The sequence below is a fragment of the Prionailurus viverrinus genome, chromosome C1 (genome assembly GCF_022837055.1).
Source record: "Prionailurus viverrinus isolate Anna chromosome C1, UM_Priviv_1.0, whole genome shotgun sequence".
Classification (NCBI taxonomy): domain Eukaryota; kingdom Metazoa; phylum Chordata; class Mammalia; order Carnivora; family Felidae; genus Prionailurus; species Prionailurus viverrinus.
In genome coordinates this window covers 50,126,908-50,132,907 of record NC_062568.1, presented here as the reverse complement: position 1 = coordinate 50,132,907, position 6,000 = coordinate 50,126,908, and the positions used below count along the sequence as shown (strand labels likewise).

Below are 6,000 nucleotides of genomic sequence, written 5' to 3'. Positions count from 1 at the left end.
TGCCCTGAAATACAAAAAGGAATCTGCAGAGGTGAAAAATAATAGATGCTTATCAAATGTCTGCAAAAGAAGACATGTCAGCTAGTCAACTACATTTATGATGGGTATATTTAAAAAAAATTTTAAGTTTATTTGTTTATTTTGGGAGAGACAGAGAAAGCAGGTGGGGGAGAGGCAGAGAAAGAGAGGGAGAGAATCCCAAGTAGGTTCCACACTGTTATCACAGAGCCCCATCTCATGAACCATGAGATCATGACCTGAGCCAAAATCAAGAGTCAGATGCTTAACCAACTGAGCCATCTAGGTGCCCCATGACAGGTATATATTAATATGCTTGACATGTTAAAGGGTGGATCTTCCAAAAGTAAAAGAGCCTGTGTGAGACAAAAACCTAAAAGTCAAGGCAGCTTTACTGTATCAGAAAGCAAAGTAACTTTTGAAACATTAGAAAGACCCTTTGAGCGTTAAATGGTAATTTGGGTTCATATGGAACTTTGAAGATTTCGTGTGTCTACTGAAGAGATTTAGACCTTACTTCTGTGTTTTACCCATCTATTTCAAATTCTTAGCCATATACTCCCACTCCATTTCCACCCTTCATTATAAATACAGAATCCTTTTGAAATAAGCCCTTACTGTGAAAGCAAAGTGTAGGGCACTGGATTCTCTGGTTGCCCTTCCATATGTTACCTACCTTCTTTCATCCTTCATGCCCCTAAGAGGCTGAACTCTAGGGGGGGTGGTCCTCCCTTGCCTCTGGCTTCTGGCAAGGTCCAGCCAATGGGAAATGCTGACAAGAGAGAGTTTGGGGTATTAATTCCCCAGACTCTCTCCTTGCCTGGCTGTACTTTGGCCATGGCCTTTATTTGCTGTGGCCATCCTCTTGTCGGGGACCCCTTTCCTAGCGGTACTTTCTTTGGTTCCCAATAACTTCTCCTTTCCAATGTTTCTAATTTTGGCTTTGTTCTGTTGCTATTTGCAAAGCTCTTTGCCAACCCCTGATTAGTGTTCATGAGCCTGCACACACCTTGTAATAGTCCTTTATTAAACCCTCCTCAGTTATGCTATTGAGTTGCATGTGCTTCCTGTCCTGACTATGACTTGACCTTGTGTAGAGACAATAATAAAAGCTTCTATCCTTCTTAAGGTAAATCAACCTAAGCATTTATCTTCGTTGCTAGATAGCTGCTTCAATTTCCAATAGACTTCTTCCTTATCCCTTCTTCCCTCCAGGCAGCTCATATTTTTAATATTAGTTCAGACTTCCATTCCTTTCCCCTACTCTCCTTCCTTCCCTTCTTCTGTCCCTCCTTTATTTCCTTATAAAATAATTTTTGAGTGTCTTCCATGCACCAAGAACTATAGAGGATACAGAAAATGGAATATTCTTCACTTAAATATTAGTTGGAAAGACGAGAGAGGTTTGTAACAATGCAAGAAGACACAATGAAAGGTAAGGGTCAAAACAATTGCTAGAGACACTGGCAGAGATGGAGGAGGGCTCTACAGGTGCCACAAAAGCAGAACTTTTCATGGAGAGGGTACCTTGGGTTGGTGTTTTTATTTCATTCCACGAAAGTATTGAAGCATTTCAGCAAAAGCACATAAAATAGATAAAAAAGAAATGGAAATAAAAAATATCTTTCAGAGAAAATACAAAAAAAGTAGAAAGCTAAAACCATGTCAAAGAACGGCACAAGTTCACAAACCAAGATGGCCACAATATTTGTTATAGTTGAACTTCAGGCATAAAGCTGAATTTCCTGGAAGTTAATTAAAAAGAGAAGCACAATTCCCTATATAGAGAAGGAAGCATACCAATTTCTTGAGGAAGTGTAATTTTTCTAACACTAAATTTTAAAAATATGTCATGTACAACTTTAAAAGACGGGGCACTGGGGCACGTGGGTGGCTCAGTCAGTAAAGTGTCTAACTTCAGTTCAGGTCGTGATCTCACAGTTTATGGGTTCAAGCCCCACATGGGGCTCTGTGCTGACAGCTCAGAGCCTGGAGCCTGTTTGGATTCTGTGTCTCCCTCTCTTCATCTATCCCTCCCCCACTCACACTCTGTATCTCTCTCTCTCAAAAATAAATAAACATTTAAAAAATTTTAAACAAATTAAAGAAGGGGCACTGAATGATATACAGAACATAAGTGTTTAACAATATATCTAGAGCAGATGTAGTGACCTAATTTATATGTTGATATTTTGGGTGAAAGTTTTTAACAAAAATTCCAGGGCATAAGACTAAAAGTCAATTAACTACATGCAACTGAATGAAAGGCTTAGGAAATATAGTACAAGTTTTAAAAAGTAAGAATGGGGGTGGGGCTCCAGCCCCTGATTTATGGGTGGAATTTATAACATCTTAAAGATCTTGGATAACTATCACCTGTCTCAGGTATTCCTTTGATATGAATTGAAACTGTAAGCCAAGAGTATTCTGGCTAGGGTCCTGGTGTTCTGTGTGGTTGACTGACAAGTTAATAACATTAAGAGTTTTTAATAAAGATTACATTCCCTGTTGTAAAGGTTTCCACATTTTTTCCACTGGCATTAACAATAATCACTACTTTACACTTACTGAGTAACTTATATTTGTAAATGAATCCACTTCCAGTTTGATAATTATGCTTTTGGATTGTAGAATATGAATTTAGAATAGTCCTTAGAGACATTGAGTGGATCTTCTCTTTGTAAGTGTGTAAGAGGCAAGCCAACACCCTGGGGAAGGTCAACATGAAATGCAAATATATCTCTCCCAGTGTCAGAACCTGCTGCTCTATGAGAAGGCTAAAGGCACTTGCTCCACATTGTTTTTCAGGAGTTCATGACACAAACTGGCTTTGAAGATGAAGCTATGTCATATGTCAGTGTTAGAGCCAGCCTAGTCGAGTTGACTGCCTCATACCTCTGTTTCTAAGACTTTTGTTTAAAGACTTTAGCAGATATTATTTGGCAGTAGGTCTGAGCAGAAATTATCACTAGAGAAAGAAATTCAAGGGATTAGTCATTTTAAGTATTTGATCTTTAAAAATCTGAAGGTCTGAAAGCTGTGCGTGTCCATAGAATAAGTCCAATAGGGTGCCAATTGTTTACATCGTAGGTTCTTGACATTGAGAGGTTTAACATTTGTGAGTTTGACACATTGTAATATATTCACACTGTTAGAGTTATGGCTGTTAATTTGGGGGAAGTGTGAATTTGAATAATATGTTTATAATATAGCTGTGTAAGAAAGCGTCACTTACTAATAAGTGAGTCTATAGCAGATCAGAAATACATTAATGTGTGGCTTTTGTTCTCTACTTGTCTTACATAGAATTATATCACATGATGAAAAAACACTTGTTCTAGGAATTTGTAATAGAAAATATACACTGAAAACAACTTATACGTCTGCCAGTGGGGAGTATTTATACTGATATGATAGACCACTTGGCAATTCTTGAAAAACAAGAATAATGGTAAAAGGGAACTTGCCTTACCAGAAATTACAACATACTATAAAACTACAGCGATCAAACTGCAAGGTATTGACACAGTAATATAAAAGTAAATTATCAAATACAGTGTCCAGAAATAGATCTAAGAAAATCTGAGGAATTAATCTATGATGGTTTTGTTATAATGATGCTGACATAACTGGATATTTATTTAGAAAAAAGCACCTCACATCATGTAAAATAAATCTCAAATGGATTAAATATCTAACAGTAAAAAGAACATAATAAAATATAATATCAGCTTATAGGAAAATATTTGTGGAGTCCCACAGGTTGGAGAAATTATCTTAAGGAACACTGGAAACTGAGATGCCTTAAGGAAAAGACTAAACACTGCACCAAGTAAATAATTTTGTATGGCATAATCTACCCTAGTCAAATTCCAAAGATTAAGGGAATATTTGCATGCAAATGAGGTCAAATGCCTCAAAACACAGAGGTATAGGTAAAAAATGCTTTTAGCATTGTCTGAAGTGGAAAAATTTTGGAAATAATCTGAATGTCAGTCAACAAGGAATGTCTGATTTATGGTATAACCATGGTAATAGCATGACTATTATCCAGTAATTAAAGATGAGTTAGACCCACATATTGCCCGAGAAAGATGGCCATGACAGTAGGTGAAAAGCAAGTTGCAGAATGATACACAATGCATATTATTCCAGATCACAGCAATCTGTTTCACGCATCTTATTTGGGTTTTGCTATTTTCTGGATTATTGTGTGATTCTCCCACTGGGTTGTAAATTCCATAAATTTTTTAAGCAACAAAATCTGTTTAGTTGACTTTTAAATCACTGACTCCTGGTACAGTCCTATACTAGACAAAAGATGCTCATGAAAATTCATAGTGAACTTCTGGAATGATACAGAAAAATTGTTAAGAGTGATTTCCTTTAGAGAGTTGGACCTACTTATTTTAAGGCAAGGATGAAAACCTTTTAATTTTCACCTTTTTCCTGATCAAAGCGTTTGATTTTTCACCATAAGCACATATTACTTTCATTTAAAAAGATTAATATTACAGAAATGTATCTAAAACCAGCTGTGAAATTTAAAAATTAAATGAAAACTGGGGTGCCTGGGTGGCTCAGTCGGTTAAGTGTCCAATTCTTGATTTAGGCTCAGGTCATGATTTCACAGTTCATGAGTTTGAGCCCCACACTGGACTCCACAATGACAGTGTGGAGCCTGCTTAGGATTCTCTCCCTTTCTCTCTCTCTGCCCTTCTCCCACACACACACACACGTGTGTGTGTGTGTGTGTGTGTGTGTGTGTCAAAATAAATAAACTCAAAAAAATTAAATGAAAACATAAAAGTCTAGTTAATAAGAAACAACTAACAAAAAACTTTCTCCATGAAAGACATCCCCTTAAGCTGCTATTCTGTGGCTCAACGTGATCACAGGCTAAACGAATCTAGACAAGGGAAACCAAACACATGCAGGGGGAAAGAGGCCTAATATACTGAAGTGCTAGTGATGTTATTTGGGTATAATGGGCATGTATTACTTTTATAAACAGAAAAAAAAAGCAAACACTGACAAAAGCAGTTGCAACTGTCACCAACATAAATAAGACAAGGCAGAAAATGAGCTTTTTGGGAAAATCTTTTTTTGCTGTATGTTCTGTGTCTGCTTCTCTTGAATCTGACCTTCCCTTCCCCAGGCCCTCTGGAATCTCCATACCGCTGTAAACAATTACGTTATGAAAGTTTTCATTTTATTTTGTAATTTTACATGCTTTCAAAACATAACATAATAGTTAACTAGCTTTTTTTTTTTTGCTTTTTCATAGTACAGTAAGCAGTAAATACTGAATGGGGAAGCTTTGTTGATGTGATTTGGATGGCCTTTTCTACACCTTAGTCATGCAGTTCCTGGCCTGCAGGCCTTGGATGACATTCACTTCTCTCCCTCTCCAAGTATACTTTGTATCTTGTTCTCTCCACGTCTCTTCCCTGGAGAGTGGCTTTTGTTCTAACATCAACAGACTAGTTGAAGCTACATCTCCTATAATCACCATTATCATGGGCAAAACTTAAACATGAGTTCTGTAACCATATGTGCACTTAATCTTTTTTCCTCAGTCTCACAGAAAATGGGTCTATTCCTCTTCAAGGCTAGGCCAATAGTCTGGATCCTTCTCTTCTTGTCCCTGCCCAGACTTGCACTATTCCATTTATACATGCAACCTCCCCTTTCTAGAAACTTCTGTCTCTTTCCTCTTAAATCATGATCTATTTTGTCTTAAAAACCCAAAATAATAAAAGACACAAGTTTCTCATGACTCAGCATTGCCCTCTGGGTGCCAGTCTCTTTTATTCCAATGACCATTCCGACTATAATGGCAATCTGCATTAATTGAAGTTCTGTCCCTATTATGTGCCAGCCGCCATAGTTGACACACCATATATGTTTTCTCATTTAATTTAGAGCTGAGCTTATTGCTCTATTTATTTCTTCATTTCCTACTCATTTCATTCCCTCATT

The 6,000-nt window shown here is 37.1% G+C and overlaps 1 protein-coding gene across 1 annotated transcript in view; it reads right to left on the bottom strand.

Annotated features, from left to right (window-relative positions):
* Positions 1-271: 271 nt before the first annotated feature.
* Positions 272-6,000, bottom strand: part of CCDC141 (coiled-coil domain containing 141) — a 232,536-nt gene continuing 226,807 nt past the window's right edge. The window contains exon 26 of the transcript XR_007155001.1: positions 272-282. The gene's annotated coding sequence lies outside the window, so the exon portion shown is untranslated. The remainder of the gene's footprint in view (positions 283-6,000) is intronic.